This window comes from Pleuronectes platessa, chromosome 8, assembly GCF_947347685.1.
Source record: "Pleuronectes platessa chromosome 8, fPlePla1.1, whole genome shotgun sequence".
Lineage (NCBI taxonomy): Eukaryota > Metazoa > Chordata > Actinopteri > Pleuronectiformes > Pleuronectidae > Pleuronectes > Pleuronectes platessa.
Window position 1 is genome coordinate 7,634,040 of NC_070633.1, and position 24,930 is coordinate 7,658,969.

At 43.5% G+C, this 24,930-nt stretch overlaps 22 non-coding genes across 22 annotated transcripts; all 22 read right to left on the reverse strand.

Annotated features, from left to right (window-relative positions):
• Window positions 1-526: 526 nt before the first annotated feature.
• Window positions 527-608, reverse strand: trnal-uag (transfer RNA leucine (anticodon UAG)). The gene has a single exon. It is a non-coding gene; the product is annotated as a tRNA-Leu (tRNA).
• A 1,801-nt stretch (window positions 609-2,409) lies between these two features.
• Window positions 2,410-2,491, reverse strand: trnal-aag (transfer RNA leucine (anticodon AAG)). The gene has a single exon. It is a non-coding gene; the product is annotated as a tRNA-Leu (tRNA).
• A 682-nt stretch (window positions 2,492-3,173) lies between these two features.
• On the reverse strand, window positions 3,174-3,255 carry trnal-uag (transfer RNA leucine (anticodon UAG)). Its single transcript has one exon. It is a non-coding gene; the product is annotated as a tRNA-Leu (tRNA).
• Window positions 3,256-3,935: 680 nt separating this feature from the next.
• trnal-uag (transfer RNA leucine (anticodon UAG)) lies at window positions 3,936-4,017 on the reverse strand. The gene has a single exon. It is a non-coding gene; the product is annotated as a tRNA-Leu (tRNA).
• A 1,029-nt stretch (window positions 4,018-5,046) lies between these two features.
• Window positions 5,047-5,128, reverse strand: trnal-uag (transfer RNA leucine (anticodon UAG)). Its single transcript has one exon. It is a non-coding gene; the product is annotated as a tRNA-Leu (tRNA).
• Window positions 5,129-6,593: 1,465 nt separating this feature from the next.
• Window positions 6,594-6,675, reverse strand: trnal-aag (transfer RNA leucine (anticodon AAG)). Its single transcript has one exon. It is a non-coding gene; the product is annotated as a tRNA-Leu (tRNA).
• Window positions 6,676-7,350: 675 nt separating this feature from the next.
• On the reverse strand, window positions 7,351-7,432 carry trnal-uag (transfer RNA leucine (anticodon UAG)). The gene has a single exon. It is a non-coding gene; the product is annotated as a tRNA-Leu (tRNA).
• A 680-nt stretch (window positions 7,433-8,112) lies between these two features.
• On the reverse strand, window positions 8,113-8,194 carry trnal-uag (transfer RNA leucine (anticodon UAG)). The gene has a single exon. It is a non-coding gene; the product is annotated as a tRNA-Leu (tRNA).
• Window positions 8,195-9,659: 1,465 nt separating this feature from the next.
• Window positions 9,660-9,741, reverse strand: trnal-aag (transfer RNA leucine (anticodon AAG)). The gene has a single exon. It is a non-coding gene; the product is annotated as a tRNA-Leu (tRNA).
• A 682-nt stretch (window positions 9,742-10,423) lies between these two features.
• trnal-uag (transfer RNA leucine (anticodon UAG)) lies at window positions 10,424-10,505 on the reverse strand. Its single transcript has one exon. It is a non-coding gene; the product is annotated as a tRNA-Leu (tRNA).
• A 1,455-nt stretch (window positions 10,506-11,960) lies between these two features.
• Window positions 11,961-12,042, reverse strand: trnal-uag (transfer RNA leucine (anticodon UAG)). The gene has a single exon. It is a non-coding gene; the product is annotated as a tRNA-Leu (tRNA).
• A 680-nt stretch (window positions 12,043-12,722) lies between these two features.
• trnal-uag (transfer RNA leucine (anticodon UAG)) lies at window positions 12,723-12,804 on the reverse strand. Its single transcript has one exon. It is a non-coding gene; the product is annotated as a tRNA-Leu (tRNA).
• A 1,465-nt stretch (window positions 12,805-14,269) lies between these two features.
• trnal-aag (transfer RNA leucine (anticodon AAG)) lies at window positions 14,270-14,351 on the reverse strand. Its single transcript has one exon. It is a non-coding gene; the product is annotated as a tRNA-Leu (tRNA).
• Window positions 14,352-15,033: 682 nt separating this feature from the next.
• On the reverse strand, window positions 15,034-15,115 carry trnal-uag (transfer RNA leucine (anticodon UAG)). Its single transcript has one exon. It is a non-coding gene; the product is annotated as a tRNA-Leu (tRNA).
• A 1,455-nt stretch (window positions 15,116-16,570) lies between these two features.
• trnal-uag (transfer RNA leucine (anticodon UAG)) lies at window positions 16,571-16,652 on the reverse strand. The gene has a single exon. It is a non-coding gene; the product is annotated as a tRNA-Leu (tRNA).
• Window positions 16,653-17,332: 680 nt separating this feature from the next.
• Window positions 17,333-17,414, reverse strand: trnal-uag (transfer RNA leucine (anticodon UAG)). Its single transcript has one exon. It is a non-coding gene; the product is annotated as a tRNA-Leu (tRNA).
• Window positions 17,415-18,879: 1,465 nt separating this feature from the next.
• Window positions 18,880-18,961, reverse strand: trnal-aag (transfer RNA leucine (anticodon AAG)). Its single transcript has one exon. It is a non-coding gene; the product is annotated as a tRNA-Leu (tRNA).
• Window positions 18,962-19,636: 675 nt separating this feature from the next.
• Window positions 19,637-19,718, reverse strand: trnal-uag (transfer RNA leucine (anticodon UAG)). The gene has a single exon. It is a non-coding gene; the product is annotated as a tRNA-Leu (tRNA).
• Window positions 19,719-20,398: 680 nt separating this feature from the next.
• Window positions 20,399-20,480, reverse strand: trnal-uag (transfer RNA leucine (anticodon UAG)). Its single transcript has one exon. It is a non-coding gene; the product is annotated as a tRNA-Leu (tRNA).
• A 1,465-nt stretch (window positions 20,481-21,945) lies between these two features.
• trnal-aag (transfer RNA leucine (anticodon AAG)) lies at window positions 21,946-22,027 on the reverse strand. Its single transcript has one exon. It is a non-coding gene; the product is annotated as a tRNA-Leu (tRNA).
• Window positions 22,028-22,702: 675 nt separating this feature from the next.
• Window positions 22,703-22,784, reverse strand: trnal-uag (transfer RNA leucine (anticodon UAG)). The gene has a single exon. It is a non-coding gene; the product is annotated as a tRNA-Leu (tRNA).
• A 680-nt stretch (window positions 22,785-23,464) lies between these two features.
• Window positions 23,465-23,546, reverse strand: trnal-uag (transfer RNA leucine (anticodon UAG)). Its single transcript has one exon. It is a non-coding gene; the product is annotated as a tRNA-Leu (tRNA).
• Window positions 23,547-24,930: the final 1,384 nt, after the last annotated feature.

The window sequence follows — 24,930 nt, forward strand, 5'->3', positions numbered from 1 at the left end:
AGCCCACAAAAATATCAGCCAAGTTCAGGGCTTCAGCTCTTGGGTCAATTCTGTCACATTTTCAACTTCAAAAGCAAGTCACTTTCAGCAGGAGATGAGTTAATGTTTAGAAGGCAAGGACAAGGGGAACATAACAGATAACATGGGAGTTGATAAAGGATTCCTTTAGCAGAGGATGGTTTCGATCCATCGACCTCTGGGTTATGGGCCCAGCACGCTTCCGCTGCGCCACTCTGCTGTTTTACAATGAAATAGTTTCATATGAACACAGTCCATTGTTTCAATGGGTTGGCTTAGCAGTTAAATCAAGTGGACTCAGCGAAAAATACAGGCAAATGTGACTCAATGGGAAGGCGCCCTGTGTTACCTTGTTTGAAAACCAGACTGAAGGAATAGAAAATCACCTCCTGTATGGACATTGCACATGCTACGAAGCTCAGCTGGCTCTTGCAGTTTTCAACAACAACAGATCTTACAGTAGAAAGTACTACAAGTAGCCAACACATACAAGCAAATAGAAGTTGATTGGCAGTGGTGGGATTTGAACCCACGCCTCCTGAGAGACTGGAGCCTAAATCCAGCGCCTTAGACCACTCGGCCACACTACCATTAAATCTGATTTTACCCAAACAATTCTGAGTCGTCTGAATGAAAAGTCCACTTTGACGACAATTGGACAATCAAATCGAAGAAACACATGGAAGAACATTCGAAACTTCAAACACATACCCTCTGGGAGTATAGAGCTTGACTCGAGATCAAAGCCCACAAAAATATCAGCCAAGTTCAGGGCTTCAGCTCTTGGGTCAATTCTGTCACATTTTCAACTTCAAAAGCAAGTCACTTTCAGCAGGAGATGAGTTAATGTTTAGAAGGCAAGGACAAGGGGAACATAACAGATAACATGGGAGTTGATAAAGGATTCCTTTAGCAGAGGATGGTTTCGATCCATCGACCTCTGGGTTATGGGCCCAGCACGCTTCCGCTGCGCCACTCTGCTGTTTTACAATGAAATAGTTTCATATGAACACAGTCCATTGTTTCAATGGGTTGGCTTAGCAGTTAAATCAAGTGGACTCAGCGAAAAATACAGGCAAATGTGACTCAATGGGAAGGCGCCCTGTGTTACCTTGTTTGAAAACCAGACTGAAGGAATAGAAAATCACCTCCTGTATGGACATTGCACATGCTACGAAGCTCAGCTGGCTCTTGCAGTTTTCAACAACAACAGATCTTACAGTAGAAAGTACTACAAGTAGCCAACACATACAAGCAAATAGCAGTTGATTAGCAGTGGTGGGATTTGAACCCACGCCTCCTGAGAGACTGGAGCCTAAATCCAGCGCCTTAGACCACTCGGCCACAGTCCATTGTTTCAATGTTTCATTGTTTCAATGGGTTGGCTTAGCAGTTAAATCAAGTGGACTCAGCGAAAAATACAGGCAAATGTGACTCAATGGGAAGGCGCCCTGTGTTACCTTGTTTGAAAACCAGACTGAAGGAATAGAAAATCACCGCCTGTATGGACATTGCACATGCTACGAAGCTCAGCTGGCTCTTGCAGTTTTCAACAACAACAGATCTTACAGTAGAAAGTACTACAAGTAGCCAACACATACATGCAAATAGCAGTCGATTGGCAGTGGTGGGATTTGAACCCACGCCTCCTGAGAGACTGGACCCTAAATCCAGCGCCTTAGACCACTCGGCCACTCTACCATTAAACGTGATTTTACCCAAACAATTCTGAGTCGTTTGAATGAAAAGTCCACTTTGACGACAATTGGACAATCAAATCGAAGAAACACATGGAAGAACATTCGAAACTTCAAACACATACCCTGTGGGAGTATAGAGCTTGACTCAAGATCAAAAGACCACTAAACTATCAGCCAAGTTCCGGGCTTTAGCTCTTGTGTCAATTCTGTCATATTATCAACTTCAAAAGCCAAAGCAAGTCACTTTCAGCAGTAGGTGAGTTCATGTTCAGAAGGAAAGGGAGACATAGCAGTATAAAAAGGATTCCTTTAGCAGAGGATGGTTTCGATCCATCGACCTCTGGGTTATGGGCCCAGCACGCTTCCGCTGCGCCACTCTGCTCTTGTTTATTGAAATAATTTCATACGGACATAGTCTTTGGTTTTAATAGGTTTTATCAGCAGTTGAATCGACTGGACAAGGAGGAAGTTATTGGTAAATGTGAAGTTATGTGCCCCAATCTGAAGGTGCACATCTAACTCTTACCTCGTTTGAAAACCAGACAGGAGAAAAAGAAAATTACCTCCTGTACACCTCATGTGATATCCCATATGCTACAAAGCTCAGCTGGCTGTTGCAGTTTTGAACAACAAGAGATCCTCTTATAGTAGATAAGCTGCACGTAGCCAATACATTCAACTGACAGTCTATTGGCAGTGGTGGGATTTGAACCCACGCCTCCTGAGAGACTGGAGCCTTAATCCAGCGCCTTTGACCACTCGGCCACACTACCGTTGGGAACTAGATTTTACCCAAACAAACCGGAGGGGGTTAGATGTAAATGACACTTTGGCGACAATTGGACAATCTTAACGAAGACACAGATGGAAGAACATTAGAAACTTCAAACACATATCCTGTGGGAGTATAGAGCTTTACTCGAGATCAAAGCCCACAAAAATATCAGCCAAGTTCAGGGCTTCAGCTCTTGGGTCAATTCTGTCACATTTTCAACTTCAAAAGCAAGTCACTTTCAGCAGGAGATGAGTTAATGTTTAGAAGGCAAGGACAAGGGGAACATAACAGATAACATGGGAGTTGATAAAGGATTCCTTTAGCAGAGGATGGTTTCGATCCATCGACCTCTGGGTTATGGGCCCAGCACGCTTCCGCTGCGCCACTCTGCTGTTTTACAATGAAACAGTTTCATATGAACACAGTCCATTGTTTCAATGGGTTGGCTTAGCAGTTAAATCAAGTGGACTCAGCGAAAAATACAGGCAAATGTGACTCAATGGGAAGGCGCCCTGTGTTACCTTGTTTGAAAACCAGACTGAAGGAATAGAAAATCACCTCCTGTATGGACATTGCACATGCTACGAAGCTCAGCTGGCTCTTGCAGTTTTCAACAACAACAGATCTTACAGTAGAAAGTACTACAAGTAGCCAACACATACAAGCAAATAGAAGTTGATTGGCAGTGGTGGGATTTGAACCCACGCCTCCTGAGAGACTGGAGCCTAAATCCAGCGCCTTAGACCACTCGGCCACACTACCATTAAATCTGATTTTACCCAAACAATTCTGAGTCGTCTGAATGAAAAGTCCACTTTGACGACAATTGGACAATCAAATCGAAGAAACACATGGAAGAACATTCGAAACTTCAAACACATACCCTCTGGGAGTATAGAGCTTGACTCGAGATCAAAGCCCACAAAAATATCAGCCAAGTTCAGGGCTTCAGCTCTTGGGTCAATTCTGTCACATTTTCAACTTCAAAAGCAAGTCACTTTCAGCAGGAGATGAGTTAATGTTTAGAAGGCAAGGACAAGGGGAACATAACAGATAACATGGGAGTTGATAAAGGATTCCTTTAGCAGAGGATGGTTTCGATCCATCGACCTCTGGGTTATGGGCCCAGCACGCTTCCGCTGCGCCACTCTGCTGTTTTACAATGAAATAGTTTCATATGAACACAGTCCATTGTTTCAATGGGTTGGCTTAGCAGTTAAATCAAGTGGACTCAGCGAAAAATACAGGCAAATGTGACTCAATGGGAAGGCGCCCTGTGTTACCTTGTTTGAAAACCAGACTGAAGGAATAGAAAATCACCTCCTGTATGGACATTGCACATGCTACGAAGCTCAGCTGGCTCTTGCAGTTTTCAACAACAACAGATCTTACAGTAGAAAGTACTACAAGTAGCCAACACATACAAGCAAATAGAAGTTGATTGGCAGTGGTGGGATTTGAACCCACGCCTCCTGAGAGACTGGAGCCTAAATCCAGCGCCTTAGACCACTCGGCCACACTACCATTAATTCTGATTTTACCCAAACAATTCTGAGTCGTCTGAATGAAAAGTCCACTTTGACGACAATTGGACAATCAAATCGAAGAAACACATGGAAGAACATTCGAAACTTCAAACACATACCCTCTGGGAGTATAGAGCTTGACTCGAGATCAAAGCCCACAAAAATATCAGCCAAGTTCAGGGCTTCAGCTCTTGGGTCAATTCTGTCACATTTTCAACTTCAAAAGCAAGTCACTTTCAGCAGGAGATGAGTTAATGTTTAGAAGGCAAGGACAAGGGGAACATAACAGATAACATGGGAGTTGATAAAGGATTCCTTTAGCAGAGGATGGTTTCGATCCATCGACCTCTGGGTTATGGGCCCAGCACGCTTCCGCTGCGCCACTCTGCTGTTTTACAATGAAATAGTTTCATATGAACACAGTCCATTGTTTCAATGGGTTGGCTTAGCAGTTAAATCAAGTGGACTCAGCGAAAAATACAGGCAAATGTGACTCAATGGGAAGGCGCCCTGTGTTACCTTGTTTGAAAACCAGACTGAAGGAATAGAAAATCACCTCCTGTATGGACATTGCACATGCTACGAAGCTCAGCTGGCTCTTGCAGTTTTCAACAACAACAGATCTTACAGTAGAAAGTACTACAAGTAGCCAACACATACAAGCAAATAGCAGTTGATTAGCAGTGGTGGGATTTGAACCCACGCCTCCTGAGAGACTGGAGCCTAAATCCAGCGCCTTAGACCACTCGGCCACAGTCCATTGTTTCAATGTTTCATTGTTTCAATGGGTTGGCTTAGCAGTTAAATCAAGTGGACTCAGCGAAAAATACAGGCAAATGTGACTCAATGGGAAGGCGCCCTGTGTTACCTTGTTTGAAAACCAGACTGAAGGAATAGAAAATCACCGCCTGTATGGACATTGCACATGCTACGAAGCTCAGCTGGCTCTTGCAGTTTTCAACAACAACAGATCTTACAGTAGAAAGTACTACAAGTAGCCAACACATACAAGCAAATAGCAGTTGATTGGCAGTGGTGGGATTTGAACCCACGCCTCCTGAGAGACTGGAGCCTAAATCCAGCGCCTTAGACCACTCGGCCACACTACCATTAAATCTGATTTTACCCAAACAATTCTGAGTCGTCTGAATGAAAAGTCCACTTTGACGACAATTGGACAATCAAATCGAAGAAACACATGGAAGAACATTCAAAACTTCAAACACATACCCTCTGGGAGTATAGAGCTTGACTCAAGATCAAAAGACCACTAAACTATCAGCCAAGTTCAGGGCTTTAGCTCTTGGGTCAATTCTGTCATATTATCAACTTCAAAAGCCAAAGCAAGTCACTTTCAGCAGTAGGTGAGTTCATGTTCAGAAGGAAAGGGAGACATAGCAGTGTAAAAAGGATTCCTTTAGCAGAGGATGGTTTCGATCCATCGACCTCTGGGTTATGGGCCCAGCACGCTTCCGCTGCGCCACTCTGCTCTTGTTTATTGAAATAATTTCAAACGAACATAGTCTTTGGTTTTAATAGGTTTTATCAGCAGTTGAATCGACTGGACAAGGAGGAAGTTATTGGTAAATGTGAAGTTATGTGCCCCAATCTGAAGGTGCACATCTTAACTCTTACCTTGTTTGAAAACCAGACAGGAGAAAAAGAAAATTACCTCCTGTACACCTCATGTGATATCCCATATGCTACAAAGCTCAGGTGGCTGTTGCAGTTTTGAACAACAAGAGATCCTCTTATAGTAGATAAGCTGCACGTAGCCAATACATTCAACTGACAGTCTATTGGCAGTGGTGGGATTTGAACCCACGCCTCCTGACAGACTGGAGCCTTAATCCAGCGCCTTTGACCACTCGGCCACACTACCGTTGGGAACTAGACTTTACCAAAACAAACCGGAGGGGGTTAGATGTAAATGACACTTTGGCGACAATTGGACAATCTTAACGAAGACACACATGGAAGAACATTAGAAACTTCAAACACATATCCTGTGGGAGTATAGAGCTTTACTCGAGATCAAAGCCCACAAAAATATCAGCCAAGTTCAGGGCTTCAGCTCTTGGGTCAATTCTGTCACATTTTCAACTTCAAAAGCAAGTCACTTTCAGCAGGAGATGAGTTAATGTTTAGAAGGCAAGGACAAGGGGAACATAACAGATAACATGGGAGTTGATAAAGGATTCCTTTAGCAGAGGATGGTTTCGATCCATCGACCTCTGGGTTATGGGCCCAGCACGCTTCCGCTGCGCCACTCTGCTCTTGTTTATTGAAATAATTTCATACGGACATAGTCTTTGGTTTTAATAGGTTTTATCAGCAGTTGAATCGACTGGACAAGGAGGAAGTTATTGGTAAATGTGAAGTTATGTGCCCCAATCTGAAGGTGCACATCTTAACTCTTACCTCGTTTGAAAACCAGACAGGAGAAAAAGAAAATTACCTCCTGTACACCCCATATGCTACAAAGCTCAGCTGGCTGTTGCAGTTTTGAACAACAAGAGATCCTCTTATAGTAGATAAGCTGCACGTAGCCAATACATTCAACTGACAGTCTATTGGCAGTGGTGGGATTTGAACCCACGCCTCCTGAGAGACTGGAGCCTTAATCCAGCGCCTTTGACCACTCGGCCACACTACCGTTGGGAACTAGATTTTACCCAAACAAACCGGAGGGGGTTAGATGTAAATGACACTTTGGCGACAATTGGACAATCTTAACGAAGACACAGATGGAAGAACATTAGAAACTTCAAACACATATCCTGTGGGAGTATAGAGCTTTACTCGAGATCAAAGCCCACAAAAATATCAGCCAAGTTCAGGGCTTCAGCTCTTGGGTCAATTCTGTCACATTTTCAACTTCAAAAGCAAGTCACTTTCAGCAGGAGATGAGTTAATGTTTAGAAGGCAAGGACAAGAGGAACATAACATGGGAGTTGATAAAGGATTCCTTTAGCAGAGGATGGTTTCGATCCATCGACCTCTGGGTTATGGGCCCAGCACGCTTCCGCTGCGCCACTCTGCTGTTTTACAATGAAACAGTTTCATATGAACACAGTCCATTGTTTCAATGGGTTGGCTTAGCAGTTAAATCAAGTGGACTCAGCGAAAAATACAGGCAAATGTGACTCAATGGGAAGGCGCCCTGTGTTACCTTGTTTGAAAACTAGACTGAAGGAATAGAAAATCACCTCCTGTATGGACATTGCACATGCTACGAAGCTCAGCTGGCTCTTGCAGTTTTCAACAACAACAGATCTTACAGTAGAAAGTACTACAAGTAGCCAACACATACAAGCAAATAGCAGTTGATTGGCAGTGGTGGGATTTGAACCCACGCCTCCTGAGAGACTGGAGCCTAAATCCAGCGCCTTAGACCACTCGGCCACACTACCATTAAATCTGATTTTACCCAAACAATTCTGAGTCGTCTGAATGAAAAGTCCACTTTGACGACAATTGGACAATCAAATCGAAGAAACACATGGAAGAACATTCGAAACTTCAAACACATACCCTCTGGGAGTATAGAGCTTGACTCGAGATCAAAGCCCACAAAAATATCAGCCAAGTTCAGGGCTTCAGCTCTTGGGTCAATTCTGTCACATTTTCAACTTCAAAAGCAAGTCACTTTCAGCAGGAGATGAGTTAATGTTTAGAAGGCAAGGACAAGGGGAACATAACAGATAACATGGGAGTTGATAAAGGATTCCTTTAGCAGAGGATGGTTTCGATCCATCGACCTCTGGGTTATGGGCCCAGCACGCTTCCGCTGCGCCACTCTGCTGTTTTACAATGAAATAGTTTCATATGAACACAGTCCATTGTTTCAATGGGTTGGCTTAGCAGTTAAATCAAGTGGACTCAGCGAAAAATACAGGCAAATGTGACTCAATGGGAAGGCGCCCTGTGTTACCTTGTTTGAAAACCAGACTGAAGGAATAGAAAATCACCTCCTGTATGGACATTGCACATGCTACGAAGCTCAGCTGGCTCTTGCAGTTTTCAACAACAACAGATCTTACAGTAGAAAGTACTACAAGTAGCCAACACATACAAGCAAATAGCAGTTGATTGGCAGTGGTGGGATTTGAACCCACGCCTCCTGAGAGACTGGAGCCTAAATCCAGCGCCTTAGACCACTCGGCCACACTACCATTAAATCTGATTTTACCCAAACAATTCTGAGTCGTCTGAATGAAAAGTCCACTTTGACGACAATTGGACAATCAAATCGAAGAAACACATGGAAGAACATTCGAAACTTCAAACACATACCCTCTGGGAGTATAGAGCTTGACTCAAGATCAAAAGACCACTAAACTATCAGCCAAGTTCAGGGCTTTAGCTCTTGGGTCAATTCTGTCATATTATCAACTTCAAAAGCCAAAGCAAGTCACTTTCAGCAGTAGGTGAGTTCATGTTCAGAAGGAAAGGGAGACATAGCAGTGTAAAAAGGATTCCTTTAGCAGAGGATGGTTTCGATCCATCGACCTCTGGGTTATGGGCCCAGCACGCTTCCGCTGCGCCACTCTGCTCTTGTTTATTGAAATAATTTCAAACGAACATAGTCTTTGGTTTTAATAGGTTTTATCAGCAGTTGAATCGACTGGACAAGGAGGAAGTTATTGGTAAATGTGAAGTTATGTGCCCCAATCTGAAGGTGCACATCTTAACTCTTACCTTGTTTGAAAACCAGACAGGAGAAAAAGAAAATTACCTCCTGTACACCTCATGTGATATCCCATATGCTACAAAGCTCAGGTGGCTGTTGCAGTTTTGAACAACAAGAGATCCTCTTATAGTAGATAAGCTGCACGTAGCCAATACATTCAACTGACAGTCTATTGGCAGTGGTGGGATTTGAACCCACGCCTCCTGACAGACTGGAGCCTTAATCCAGCGCCTTTGACCACTCGGCCACACTACCGTTGGGAACTAGATTTTACCAAAACAAACCGGAGGGGGTTAGATGTAAATGACACTTTGGCGACAATTGGACAATCTTAACGAAGACACACATGGAAGAACATTAGAAACTTCAAACACATATCCTGTGGGAGTATAGATCTTTACTCGAGATCAAAGCCCACAAAAATATCAGCCAAGTTCAGGGCTTCAGCTCTTGGGTCAATTCTGTCACATTTTCAACTTCAAAAGCAAGTCACTTTCAGCAGGAGATGAGTTAATGTTTAGAAGGCAAGGACAAGGGGAACATAACAGATAACATGGGAGTTGATAAAGGATTCCTTTAGCAGAGGATGGTTTCGATCCATCGACCTCTGGGTTATGGGCCCAGCACGCTTCCGCTGCGCCACTCTGCTCTTGTTTATTGAAATAATTTCATACGGACATAGTCTTTGGTTTTAATAGGTTTTATCAGCAGTTGAATCGACTGGACAAGGAGGAAGTTATTGGTAAATGTGAAGTTATGTGCCCCAATCTGAAGGTGCACATCTTAACTCTTACCTCGTTTGAAAACCAGACAGGAGAAAAAGAAAATTACCTCCTGTACACCCCATATGCTACAAAGCTCAGCTGGCTGTTGCAGTTTTGAACAACAAGAGATCCTCTTATAGTAGATAAGCTGCACGTAGCCAATACATTCAACTGACAGTCTATTGGCAGTGGTGGGATTTGAACCCACGCCTCCTGAGAGACTGGAGCCTTAATCCAGCGCCTTTGACCACTCGGCCACACTACCGTTGGGAACTAGATTTTACCCAAACAAACCGGAGGGGGTTAGATGTAAATGACACTTTGGCGACAATTGGACAATCTTAACGAAGACACAGATGGAAGAACATTAGAAACTTCAAACACATATCCTGTGGGAGTATAGAGCTTTACTCGAGATCAAAGCCCACAAAAATATCAGCCAAGTTCAGGGCTTCAGCTCTTGGGTCAATTCTGTCACATTTTCAACTTCAAAAGCAAGTCACTTTCAGCAGGAGATGAGTTAATGTTTAGAAGGCAAGGACAAGAGGAACATAACAGATAACATGGGAGTTGATAAAGGATTCCTTTAGCAGAGGATGGTTTCGATCCATCGACCTCTGGGTTATGGGCCCAGCACGCTTCCGCTGCGCCACTCTGCTGTTTTACAATGAAACAGTTTCATATGAACACAGTCCATTGTTTCAATGGGTTGGCTTAGCAGTTAAATCAAGTGGACTCAGCGAAAAATACAGGCAAATGTGACTCAATGGGAAGGCGCCCTGTGTTACCTTGTTTGAAAACCAGACTGAAGGAATAGAAAATCACCTCCTGTATGGACATTGCACATGCTACGAAGCTCAGCTGGCTCTTGCAGTTTTCAACAACAACAGATCTTACAGTAGAAAGTACTACAAGTAGCCAACACATACAAGCAAATAGCAGTTGATTGGCAGTGGTGGGATTTGAACCCACGCCTCCTGAGAGACTGGAGCCTAAATCCAGCGCCTTAGACCACTCGGCCACACTACCATTAAATCTGATTTTACCCAAACAATTCTGAGTCGTCTGAATGAAAAGTCCACTTTGACGACAATTGGACAATCAAATCGAAGAAACACATGGAAGAACATTCAAAACTTCAAACACATACCCTCTGGGAGTATAGAGCTTGACTCAAGATCAAAAGACCACTAAACTATCAGCCAAGTTCAGGGCTTCAGCTCTTGGGTCAATTCTGTCATATTATCAACTTCAAAAGCCAAAGCAAGTCACTTTCAGCAGTAGGTGAGTTCATGTTCAGAAGGAAAGGGAGACATAGCAGTGTAAAAAGGATTCCTTTAGCAGAGGATGGTTTCGATCCATCGACCTCTGGGTTATGGGCCCAGCACGCTTCCGCTGCGCCACTCTGCTCTTGTTTATTGAAATAATTTCAAACGAACATAGTCTTTGGTTTTAATAGGTTTTATCAGCAGTTGAATCGACTGGACAAGGAGGAAGTTATTGGTAAATGTGAAGTTATGTGCCCCAATCTGAAGGTGCACATCTTAACTCTTACCTTGTTTGAAAACCAGACAGGAGAAAAAGAAAATTACCTCCTGTACACCTCATGTGATATCCCATATGCTACAAAGCTCAGGTGGCTGTTGCAGTTTTGAACAACAAGAGATCCTCTTATAGTAGATAAGCTGCACGTAGCCAATACATTCAACTGACAGTCTATTGGCAGTGGTGGGATTTGAACCCACGCCTCCTGACAGACTGGAGCCTTAATCCAGCGCCTTTGACCACTCGGCCACACTACCGTTGGGAACTAGATTTTACCAAAACAAACCGGAGGGGGTTAGATGTAAATGACACTTTGGCGACAATTGGACAATCTTAACGAAGACACACATGGAAGAACATTAGAAACTTCAAACACATATCCTGTGGGAGTATAGAGCTTTACTCGAGATCAAAGCCCACAAAAATATCAGCCAAGTTCAGGGCTTCAGCTCTTGGGTCAATTCTGTCACATTTTCAACTTCAAAAGCAAGTCACTTTCAGCAGGAGATGAGTTAATGTTTAGAAGGCAAGGACAAGGGGAACATAACAGATAACATGGGAGTTGATAAAGGATTCCTTTAGCAGAGGATGGTTTCGATCCATCGACCTCTGGGTTATGGGCCCAGCACGCTTCCGCTGCGCCACTCTGCTGTTTTACAATGAAACAGTTTCATATGAACACAGTCCATTGTTTCAATGGGTTGGCTTAGCAGTTAAATCAAGTGGACTCAGCGAAAAATACAGGCAAATGTGACTCAATGGGAAGGCGCCCTGTGTTACCTTGTTTGAAAACCAGACTGAAGGAATAGAAAATCACCTCCTGTATGGACATTGCACATGCTACGAAGCTCAGCTGGCTCTTGCAGTTTTCAACAACAACAGATCTTACAGTAGAAAGTACTACAAGTAGCCAACACATACAAGCAAATAGCAGTTGATTGGCAGTGGTGGGATTTGAACCCACGCCTCCTGAGAGACTGGAGCCTAAATCCAGCGCCTTAGACCACTCGGCCACACTACCATTAAATCTGATTTTACCCAAACAATTCTGAGTCGTCTGAATGAAAAGTCCACTTTGACGACAATTGGACAATCAAATCGAAGAAACACATGGAAGAACATTCGAAACTTCAAACACATACCCTCTGGGAGTATAGAGCTTGACTCGAGATCAAAGCCCACAAAAATATCAGCCAAGTTCAGGGCTTCAGCTCTTGGGTCAATTCTGTCACATTTTCAACTTCAAAAGCAAGTCACTTTCAGCAGGAGATGAGTTAATGTTTAGAAGGCAAGGACAAGGGGAACATAACAGATAACATGGGAGTTGATAAAGGATTCCTTTAGCAGAGGATGGTTTCCATCCATCGACCTCTGGGTTATGGGCCCAGCACGCTTCCGCTGCGCCACTCTGCTCTTTTACAATGAAACAGTTTCATATGAACACAGTCCATTGTTTCAATGGGTTGGCTTAGCAGTTAAATCAAGTGGACTCAGCGAAAAATACAGGCAAATGTGACTCAATGGGAAGGCGCCCTGTGTTACCTTGTTTGAAAACCAGACTGAAGGAATAGAAAATCACCTCCTGTATGGACATTGCACATGCTACGAAGCTCAGCTGGCTCTTGCAGTTTTCAACAACAACAGATCTTACAGTAGAAAGTACTACAAGTAGCCAACACATACAAGCAAATAGCAGTTGATTGGCAGTGGTGGGATTTGAACCCACGCCTCCTGAGAGACTGGAGCCTAAATCCAGCGCCTTAGACCACTCGGCCACACTACCATTAAATCTGATTTTACCCAAACAATTCTGAGTCGTCTGAATGAAAAGTCCACTTTGACGACAATTGGACAATCAAATCGAAGAAACACATGGAAGAACATTCAAAACTTCAAACACATACCCTCTGGGAGTATAGAGCTTGACTCAAGATCAAAAGACCACTAAACTATCAGCCAAGTTCAGGGCTTTAGCTCTTGGGTCAATTCTGTCATATTATCAACTTCAAAAGCCAAAGCAAGTCACTTTCAGCAGTAGGTGAGTTCATGTTCAGAAGGAAAGGGAGACATAGCAGTGTAAAAAGGATTCCTTTAGCAGAGGATGGTTTCGATCCATCGACCTCTGGGTTATGGGCCCAGCACGCTTCCGCTGCGCCACTCTGCTCTTGTTTATTGAAATAATTTCAAACGAACATAGTCTTTGGTTTTAATAGGTTTTATCAGCAGTTGAATCGACTGGACAAGGAGGAAGTTATTGGTAAATGTGAAGTTATGTGCCCCAATCTGAAGGTGCACATCTTAACTCTTACCTTGTTTGAAAACCAGACAGGAGAAAAAGAAAATTACCTCCTGTACACCTCATGTGATATCCCATATGCTACAAAGCTCAGGTGGCTGTTGCAGTTTTGAACAACAAGAGATCCTCTTATAGTAGATAAGCTGCACGTAGCCAATACATTCAACTGACAGTCTATTGGCAGTGGTGGGATTTGAACCCACGCCTCCTGACAGACTGGAGCCTTAATCCAGCGCCTTTGACCACTCGGCCACACTACCGTTGGGAACTAGACTTTACCAAAACAAACCGGAGGGGGTTAGATGTAAATGACACTTTGGCGACAATTGGACAATCTTAACGAAGACACACATGGAAGAACATTAGAAACTTCAAACACATATCCTGTGGGAGTATAGAGCTTTACTCGAGATCAAAGCCCACAAAAATATCAGCCAAGTTCAGGGCTTCAGCTCTTGGGTCAATTCTGTCACATTTTCAACTTCAAAAGCAAGTCACTTTCAGCAGGAGATGAGTTAATGTTTAGAAGGCAAGGACAAGGGGAACATAACAGATAACATGGGAGTTGATAAAGGATTCCTTTAGCAGAGGATGGTTTCGATCCATCGACCTCTGGGTTATGGGCCCAGCACGCTTCCGCTGCGCCACTCTGCTCTTGTTTATTGAAATAATTTCATACGGACATAGTCTTTGGTTTTAATAGGTTTTATCAGCAGTTGAATCGACTGGACAAGGAGGAAGTTATTGGTAAATGTGAAGTTATGTGCCCCAATCTGAAGGTGCACATCTTAACTCTTACCTCGTTTGAAAACCAGACAGGAGAAAAAGAAAATTACCTCCTGTACACCCCATATGCTACAAAGCTCAGCTGGCTGTTGCAGTTTTGAACAACAAGAGATCCTCTTATAGTAGATAAGCTGCACGTAGCCAATACATTCAACTGACAGTCTATTGGCAGTGGTGGGATTTGAACCCACGCCTCCTGAGAGACTGGAGCCTTAATCCAGCGCCTTTGACCACTCGGCCACACTACCGTTGGGAACTAGATTTTACCCAAACAAACCGGAGGGGGTTAGATGTAAATGACACTTTGGCGACAATTGGACAATCTTAACGAAGACACAGATGGAAGAACATTAGAAACTTCAAACACATATCCTGTGGGAGTATAGAGCTTTACTCGAGATCAAAGCCCACAAAAATATCAGCCAAGTTCAGGGCTTCAGCTCTTGGGTCAATTCTGTCACATTTTCAACTTCAAAAGCAAGTCACTTTCAGCAGGAGATGAGTTAATGTTTAGAAGGCAAGGACAAGAGGAACATAACAGATAACATGGGAGTTGATAAAGGATTCCTTTAGCAGAGGATGGTTTCGATCCATCGACCTCTGGGTTATGGGCCCAGCACGCTTCCGCTGCGCCACTCTGCTGTTTTACAATGAAACAGTTTCATATGAACACAGTCCATTGTTTCAATGGGTTGGCTTAGCAGTTAAATCAAGTGGACTCAGCGAAAAATACAGGCAAATGTGACTCAATGGGAAGGCGCCCTGTGTTACCTTGTTTGAAAACCAGACTGAAGGAATAGAAAATCACCTCCTGTATGGACATTGCACATGCTACGAAGCTCAGCTGGCTCTTGCAGTTTTCAACAACAACAGATCTTACAGTAGAAAGTACTACAAGTAGCCAACACATACAAGCAAATAGCAGTTGATTGGCAGTGGTGGGATTTGAACCCACGCCTCCTGAGAGACTGGAGCCTAAATCCAGCGCCTTAGACCACTCGGCCACACTACCATTAAATCTGATTTTACCCAAACAATTCTGAGTCGTCTGAATGAAAAGTCCACTTTGACGACAATTGGACAATCAAATCGAAGAAACACATGGAAGAACATTCAAAACTTCAAACACATACCCTCTGGGAGTATAGAGCTTGACTCAAGATCAAAAGACCACTAAACTATCAGCCAAGTTCAGGGCTTCAGCTCTTGGGTCAATTCTGTCATATTATCAACTTCAAAAGCCAAAGCAAGTCACTTTCAGCAGTAGGTGAGTTCATGTTCAGAAGGAAAGGGAGACATAGCAGTGTAAAAAGGATTCCTTTAGCAGAGGATGGTTTCGATCCATCGACCTCTGGGTTATGGGCCCAGCACGCTTCCGCTGCGCCACTCTGCTCTTGTTTATTGAAATAATTTCAAACGAACATAGTCTTTGGTTTTAATAGGTTTTATCAGCAGTTGAATCGACTGGACAAGGAGGAAGTTATTGGTAAATGTGAAGTTATGTGCCCCAATCTGAAGGTGCACATCTTAACTCTTACCTTGTTTGAAAACCAGACAGGAGAAAAAGAAAATTACCTCCTGTACACCTCATGTGATATCCCATATGCTACAAAGCTCAGGTGGCTGTTGCAGTTTTGAACAACAAGAGATCCTCTTATAGTAGATAAGCTGCACGTAGCCAATACATTCAACTGACAGTCTATTGGCAGTGGTGGGATTTGAACCCACGCCTCCTGACAGACTGGAGCCTTAATCCAGCGCCTTTGACCACTCGGCCACACTACCGTTGGGAACTAGATTTTACCAAAACAAACCGGAGGGGGTTAGATGTAAATGACACTTTGGCGACAATTGGACAATCTTAACGAAGACACACATGGAAGAACATTAGAAACTTCAAACACATATCCTGTGGGAGTATAGAGCTTTACTCGAGATCAAAGCCCACAAAAATATCAGCCAAGTTCAGGGCTTCAGCTCTTGGGTCAATTCTGTCACATTTTCAACTTCAAAAGCAAGTCACTTTCAGCAGGAGATGAGTTAATGTTTAGAAGGCAAGGACAAGGGGAACATAACAGATAACATGGGAGTTGATAAAGGATTCCTTTAGCAGAGGATGGTTTCGATCCATCGACCTCTGGGTTATGGGCCCAGCACGCTTCCGCTGCGCCACTCTGCTGTTTTACAATGAAACAGTTTCATATGAACACAGTCCATTGTTTCAATGGGTTGGCTTAGCAGTTAAATCAAGTGGACTCAGCGAAAAATACAGGCAAATGTGACTCAATGGGAAGGCGCCCTGTGTTACCTTGTTTGAAAACCAGACTGAAGGAATAGAAAATCACCTCCTGTATGGACATTGCACATGCTACGAAGCTCAGCTGGCTCTTGCAGTTTTCAACAACAACAGATCTTACAGTAGAAAGTACTACAAGTAGCCAACACATACAAGCAAATAGCAGTTGATTGGCAGTGGTGGGATTTGAACCCACGCCTCCTGAGAGACTGGAGCCTAAATCCAGCGCCTTAGACCACTCGGCCACACTACCATTAAATCTGATTTTACCCAAACAATTCTGAGTCGTCTGAATGAAAAGTCCACTTTGACGACAATTGGACAATCAAATCGAAGAAACACATGGAAGAACATTCGAAACTTCAAACACATACCCTCTGGGAGTATAGAGCTTGACTCGAGATCAAAGCCCACAAAAATATCAGCCAAGTTCAGGGCTTCAGCTCTTGGGTCAATTCTGTCACATTTTCAACTTCAAAAGCAAGTCACTTTCAGCAGGAGATGAGTTAATGTTTAGAAGGCAAGGACAAGGGGAACATAACAGATAACATGGGAGTTGATAAAGGATTCCTTTAGCAGAGGATGGTTTCCATCCATCGACCTCTGGGTTATGGGCCCAGCACGCTTCCGCTGCGCCACTCTGCTCTTTTACAATGAAACAGTTTCATATGAACACAGTCCATTGTTTCAATGGGTTGGCTTAGCAGTTAAATCAAGTGGACTCAGCGAAAAATACAGGCAAATGTGACTCAATGGGAAGGCGCCCTGTGTTACCTTGTTTGAAAACCAGACTGAAGGAATAGAAAATCACCTCCTGTATGGACATTGCACATGCTACGAAGCTCAGCTGGCTCTTGCAGTTTTCAACAACAACAGATCTTACAGTAGAAAGTACTACAAGTAGCCAACACATACAAGCAAAGAGCAGTTGATTGGCAGTGGTGGGATTTGAACCCACGCCTCCTGAGAGACTGGAGCCTAAATCCAGCGCCTTAGACCACTCGGCCACACTACCATTAAATCTGATTTTACCCAAACAATTCTGAGTCGTCTGAATGAAAAGTCCACTTTGACGACAATTGGACAATCAAATCGAAGAAACACATGGAAGAACATTCAAAACTTCAAACACATACCCTCTGGGAGTATAGAGCTTGACTCAAGATCAAAAGACCACTAAACTATCAGCCAAGTTCAGGGCTTTAGCTCTTGGGTCAATTCTGTCATATTATCAACTTCAAAAGCCAAAGCAAGTCACTTTCAGCAGTAGGTGAGTTCATGTTCAGAAGGAAAGGGAGACATAGCAGTGTAAAAAGGATTCCTTTAGCAGAGGATGGTTTCGATCCATCGACCTCTGGGTTATGGGCCCAGCACGCTTCCGCTGCGCCACTCTGCTCTTGTTTATTGAAATAATTTCAAACGAACATAGTCTTTGGTTTTAATAGGTTTTATCAGCAGTTGAATCGACTGGACAAGGAGGAAGTTATTGGTAAATGTGAAGTTATGTGCCCCAATCTGAAGGTGCACATCTTAACTCTTACCTTGTTTGAAAACCAGACAGGAGAAAAAGAAAATTACCTCCTGTACACCTCATGTGATATCCCATATGCTACAAAGCTCAGGTGGCTGTTGCAGTTTTGAACAACAAGAGATCCTCTTATAGTAGATAAGCTGCACGTAGCCAATACATTCAACTGACAGTCTATTGGCAGTGGTGGGATTTGAACCCACGCCTCCTGACAGACTGGAGCCTTAATCCAGCGCCTTTGACCACTCGGCCACACTACCGTTGGGAACTAGACTTTACCAAAACAAACCGGAGGGGGTTAGATGTAAATGACACTTTGGCGACAATTGGACAATCTTAACGAAGACACACATGGAAGAACATTAGAAACTTCAAACACATATCCTGTGGGAGTATAGAGCTTTACTCGAGATCAAAGCCCACAAAAATATCAGCCAAGTTCAGGGCTTCAGCTCTTGGGTCAATTCTGTCACATTTTCAACTTCAAAAGCAAGTCACTTTCAGCAGGAGATGAGTTAATGTTTAGAAGGCAAGGACAAGGGGAACATAACAGATAACATGGGAGTTGATAAAGGATTCCTTTAGCAGAGGATGGTTTCGATCCATCGACCTCTGGGTTATGGGCCCAGCACGCTTCCGCTGCGCCACTCTGCTCTTGTTTATTGAAATAATTTCATACGGACATAGTCTTTGGTTTTAATAGGTTTTATCAGCAGTTGAATCGACTGGACAAGGAGGAAGTTATTGGTAAATGTGAAGTTATGTGCCCCAATCTGAAGGTGCACATCTTAACTCTTACCTCGTTTGAAAACCAGACAGGAGAAAAAGAAAATTACCTCCTGTACACCCCATATGCTACAAAGCTCAGCTGGCTGTTGCAGTTTTGAACAACAAGAGATCCTCTTATAGTAGATAAGCTGCACGTAGCCAATACATTCAACTGACAGTCTATTGGCAGTGGTGGGATTTGAACCCACGCCTCCTGAGAGACTGGAGCCTTAATCCAGCGCCTTTGACCACTCGGCCACACTACCGTTGGGAACTAGATTTTACCCAAACAAACCGGAGGGGGTTAGATGTAAATGACACTTTGGCGACAATTGGACAATCTTAACGAAGACACAGATGGAAGAACATTAGAAACTTCAAACACATATCCTGTGGGAGTATAGAGCTTTACTCGAGATCAAAGCCCACAAAAATATCAGCCAAGTTCAGGGCTTCAGCTCTTGGGTCAATTCTGTCACATTTTCAACTTCAAAAGCAAGTCACTTTCAGCAGGAGATGAGTTAATGTTTAGAAGGCAAGGACAAGAGGAACATAACATGGGAGTTGATAAAGGATTCCTTTAGCAGAGGATGGTTTCGATCCATCGACCTCTGGGTTATGGGCCCAGCACGCTTCCGCTGCGCCACTCTGCTGTTTTACAATGAAACAGTTTCATATGAACACAGTCCATTGTTTCAATGGGTTGGCTTAGCAGTTAAATCAAGTGGACTCAGCGAAAAATACAGGCAAATGTGACTCAATGGGAAGGCGCCCTGTGTTACCTTGTTTGAAAACTAGACTGAAGGAATAGAAAATCACCTCCTGTATGGACATTGCACATGCTACGAAGCTCAGCTGGCTCTTGCAGTTTTCAACAACAACAGATCTTACAGTAGAAAGTACTACAAGTAGCCAACACATACAAGCAAATAGCAGTTGATTGGCAGTGGTGGGATTTGAACCCACGCCTCCTGAGAGACTGGAGCCTAAATCCAGCGCCTTAGACCACTCGGCCACACTACCATTAAATCTGATTTTACCCAAACAATTCTGAGTCGTCTGAATGAAAAGTCCACTTTGACGACAATTGGACAATCAAATCGAAGAAACACATGGAAGAACATTCGAAACTTCAAACACATACCCTCTGGGAGTATAGAGCTTGACTCGAGATCAAAGCCCACAAAAATATCAGCCAAGTTCAGGGCTTCAGCTCTTGGGTCAATTCTGTCACATTTTCAACTTCAAAAGCAAGTCACTTTCAGCAGGAGATGAGTTAATGTTTAGAAGGCAAGGACAAGGGGAACATAACAGATAACATGGGAGTTGATAAAGGATTCCTTTAGCAGAGGATGGTTTCCATCCATCGACCTCTGGGTTATGGGCCCAGCACGCTTCCGCTGCGCCACTCTGCTCTTTTACAATGAAACAGTTTCATATGAACACAGTCCATTGTTTCAATGGGTTGGCTTAGCAGTTAAATCAAGTGGACTCAGCGAAAAATACAGGCAAATGTGACTCAATGGGAAGGCGCCCTGTGTTACCTTGTTTGAAAACCAGACTGAAGGAATAGAAAATCACCTCCTGTATGGACATTGCACATGCTACGAAGCTCAGCTGGCTCTTGCAGTTTTCAACAACAACAGATCTTACAGTAGAAAGTACTACAAGTAGCCAACACATACAAGCAAATAGCAGTTGATTGGCAGTGGTGGGATTTGAACCCACGCCTCCTGAGAGACTGGAGCCTAAATCCAGCGCCTTAGACCACTCGGCCACACTACCATTAAATCTGATTTTACCCAAACAATTCTGAGTCGTCTGAATGAAAAGTCCACTTTGACGACAATTGGACAATCAAATCGAAGAAACACATGGAAGAACATTCAAAACTTCAAACACATACCCTCTGGGAGTATAGAGCTTGACTCAAGATCAAAAGACCACTAAACTATCAGCCAAGTTCAGGGCTTTAGCTCTTGGGTCAATTCTGTCATATTATCAACTTCAAAAGCCAAAGCAAGTCACTTTCAGCAGTAGGTGAGTTCATGTTCAGAAGGAAAGGGAGACATAGCAGTGTAAAAAGGATTCCTTTAGCAGAGGATGGTTTCGATCCATCGACCTCTGGGTTATGGGCCCAGCACGCTTCCGCTGCGCCACTCTGCTCTTGTTTATTGAAATAATTTCAAACGAACATAGTCTTTGGTTTTAATAGGTTTTATCAGCAGTTGAATCGACTGGACAAGGAGGAAGTTATTGGTAAATGTGAAGTTATGTGCCCCAATCTGAAGGTGCACATCTTAACTCTTACCTTGTTTGAAAACCAGACAGGAGAAAAAGAAAATTACCTCCTGTACACCTCATGTGATATCCCATATGCTACAAAGCTCAGGTGGCTGTTGCAGTTTTGAACAACAAGAGATCCTCTTATAGTAGATAAGCTGCACGTAGCCAATACATTCAACTGACAGTCTATTGGCAGTGGTGGGATTTTAACCCACGCCTCCTGACAGACTGGAGCCTTAATCCAGCGCCTTTGACCACTCGGCCACACTACCGTTGGGAACTAGACTTTACCAAAACAAACCGGAGGGGGTTAGATGTAAATGACACTTTGGCGACAATTGGACAATCTTAACGAAGACACACATGGAAGAACATTAGAAACTTCAAACACATATCCTGTGGGAGTATAGAGCTTTACTCGAGATCAAAGCCCACAAAAATATCAGCCAAGTTCAGGGCTTCAGCTCTTGGGTCAATTCTGTCACATTTTCAACTTCAAAAGCAAGTCACTTTCAGCAGGAGATGAGTTAATGTTTAGAAGGCAAGGACAAGGGGAACATAACAGATAACATGGGAGTTGATAAAGGATTCCTTTAGCAGAGGATGGTTTCGATCCATCGACCTCTGGGTTATGGGCCCAGCACGCTTCCGCTGCGCCACTCTGCTCTTGTTTATTGAAATAATTTCATACGGACATAGTCTTTGGTTTTAATAGGTTTTATCAGCAGTTGAATCGACTGGACAAGGAGGAAGTTATTGGTAAATGTGAAGTTATGTGCCCCAATCTGAAGGTGCACATCTTAACTCTTACCTCGTTTGAAAACCAGACAGGAGAAAAAGAAAATTACCTCCTGTACACCCCATATGCTACAAAGCTCAGCTGGCTGTTGCAGTTTTGAACAACAAGAGATCCTCTTATAGTAGATAAGCTGCACGTAGCCAATACATTCAACTGACAGTCTATTGGCAGTGGTGGGATTTGAACCCACGCCTCCTGAGAGACTGGAGCCTTAATCCAGCGCCTTTGACCACTCGGCCACACTACCGTTGGGAACTAGATTTTACCCAAACAAACCGGAGGGGGTTAGATGTAAATGACACTTTGGCGACAATTGGACAATCTTAACGAAGACACAGATGGAAGAACATTAGAAACTTCAAACACATATCCTGTGGGAGTATAGAGCTTTACTCGAGATCAAAGCCCACAAAAATATCAGCCAAGTTCAGGGCTTCAGCTCTTGGGTCAATTCTGTCACATTTTCAACTTCAAAAGCAAGTCACTTTCAGCAGGAGATGAGTTAATGTTTAGAAGGCAAGGACAAGAGGAACATAACATGGGAGTTGATAAAGGATTCCTTTAGCAGAGGATGGTTTCGATCCATCGACCTCTGGGTTATGGGCCCAGCACGCTTCCGCTGCGCCACTCTGCTGTTTTACAATGAAACAGTTTCATATGAACACAGTCCATTGTTTCAATGGGTTGGCTTAGCAGTTAAATCAAGTGGACTCAGCGAAAAATACAGGCAAATGTGACTCAATGGGAAGGCGCCCTGTGTTACCTTGTTTGAAAACTAGACTGAAGGAATAGAAAATCACCTCCTGTATGGACATTGCACATGCTACGAAGCTCAGCTGGCTCTTGCAGTTTTCAACAACAACAGATCTTACAGTAGAAAGTACTACAAGTAGCCAACACATACAAGCAAATAGCAGTTGATTGGCAGTGGTGGGATTTGAACCCACGCCTCCTGAGAGACTGGAGCCTAAATCCAGCGCCTTAGACCACTCGGCCACACTACCATTAAATCTGATTTTACCCAAACAATTCTGAGTCGTCTGAATGAAAAGTCCACTTTGACGACAATTGGACAATCAAATCGAAGAAACACATGGAAGAACATTCGAAACTTCAAACACATACCCTCTGGGAGTATAGAGCTTGACTCGAGATCAAAGCCCACAAAAATATCAGCCAAGTTCAGGGCTTCAGCTCTTGGGTCAATTCTGTCACATTTTCAACTTCAAAAGCAAGTCACTTTCAGCAGGAGATGAGTTAATGTTTAGAAGGCAAGGACAAGGGGAACATAACAGATAACATGGGAGTTGATAAAGGATTCCTTTAGCAGAGGATGGTTTCCATCCATCGACCTCTGGGTTATGGGCCCAGCACGCTTCCGCTGCGCCACTCTGCTCTTTTACAATGAAACAGTTTCATATGAACACAGTCCATTGTTTCAATGGGTTGGCTTAGCAGTTAAATCAAGTGGACTCAGCGAAAAATACAGGCAAATGTGACTCAATGGGAAGGCGCCCTGTGTTACCTTGTTTGAAAACCAGACTGAAGGAATAGAAAATCACCTCCTGTATGGACATTGCACATGCTACGAAGCTCAGCTGGCTCTTGCAGTTTTCAACAACAACAGATCTTACAGTAGAAAGTACTACAAGTAGCCAACACATACAAGCAAATAGCAGTTGATTGGCAGTGGTGGGATTTGAACCCACGCCTCCTGAGAGACTGGAGCCTAAATCCAGCGCCTTAGACCACTCGGCCACACTACCATTAAATCTGATTTTACCCAAACAATTCTGAGTCGTCTGAATGAAAAGTCCACTTTGACGACAATTGGACAATCAAATCGAAGAAACACATGGAAGAACATTCAAAACTTCAAACACATACCCTCTGGGAGTATAGAGCTTGACTCAAGATCAAAAGACCACTAAACTATCAGCCAAGTTCAGGGCTTTAGCTCTTGGGTCAATTCTGTCATATTATCAACTTCAAAAGCCAAAGCAAGTCACTTTCAGCAGTAGGTGAGTTCATGTTCAGAAGGAAAGGGAGACATAGCAGTGTAAAAAGGATTCCTTTAGCAGAGGATGGTTTCGATCCATCGACCTCTGGGTTATGGGCCCAGCACGCTTCCGCTGCGCCACTCTGCTCTTGTTTATTGAAATAATTTCAAACGAACATAGTCTTTGGTTTTAATAGGTTTTATCAGCAGTTGAATCGACTGGACAAGGAGGAAGTTATTGGTAAATGTGAAGTTATGTGCCCCAATCTGAAGGTGCACATCTTAACTCTTACCTTGTTTGAAAACCAGACAGGAGAAAAAGAAAATTACCTCCTGTACACCTCATGTGATATCCCATATGCTACAAAGCTCAGGTGGCTGTTGCAGTTTTGAACAACAAGAGATCCTCTTATAGTAGATAAGCTGCACGTAGCCAATACATTCAACTGACAGTCTATTGGCAGTGGTGGGATTTGAACCCACGCCTCCTGACAGACTGGAGCCTTAATCCAGCGCCTTTGACCACTCGGCCACACTACCGTTGGGAACTAGACTTTACCAAAACAAACCGGAGGGGGTTAGATGTAAATGACACTTTGGCGACAATTGGACAATCTTAACGAAGACACACATGGAAGAACATTAGAAACTTCAAACACATATCCTGTGGGAGTATAGAGCTTTACTCGAGATCAAAGCCCACAAAAATATCAGCCAAGTTCAGGGCTTCAGCTCTTGGGTCAATTCTGTCACATTTTCAACTTCAAAAGCAAGTCACTTTCAGCAGGAGATGAGTTAATGTTTAGAAGGCAAGGACAAGGGGAACATAACAGATAACATGGGAGTTGATAAAGGATTCCTTTAGCAGAGGATGGTTTCGATCCATCGACCTCTGGGTTATGGGCCCAGCACGCTTCCGCTGCGCCACTCTGCTCTTGTTTATTGAAATAATTTCATACGGACATAGTCTTTGGTTTTAATAGGTTTTATCAGCAGTTGAATCGACTGGACAAGGAGGAAGTTATTGGTAAATGTGAAGTTATGTGCCCCAATCTGAAGGTGCACATCTTAACTCTTACCTCGTTTGAAAACCAGACAGGAGAAAAAGAAAATTACCTCCTGTACACCCCATATGCTACAAAGCTCAGCTG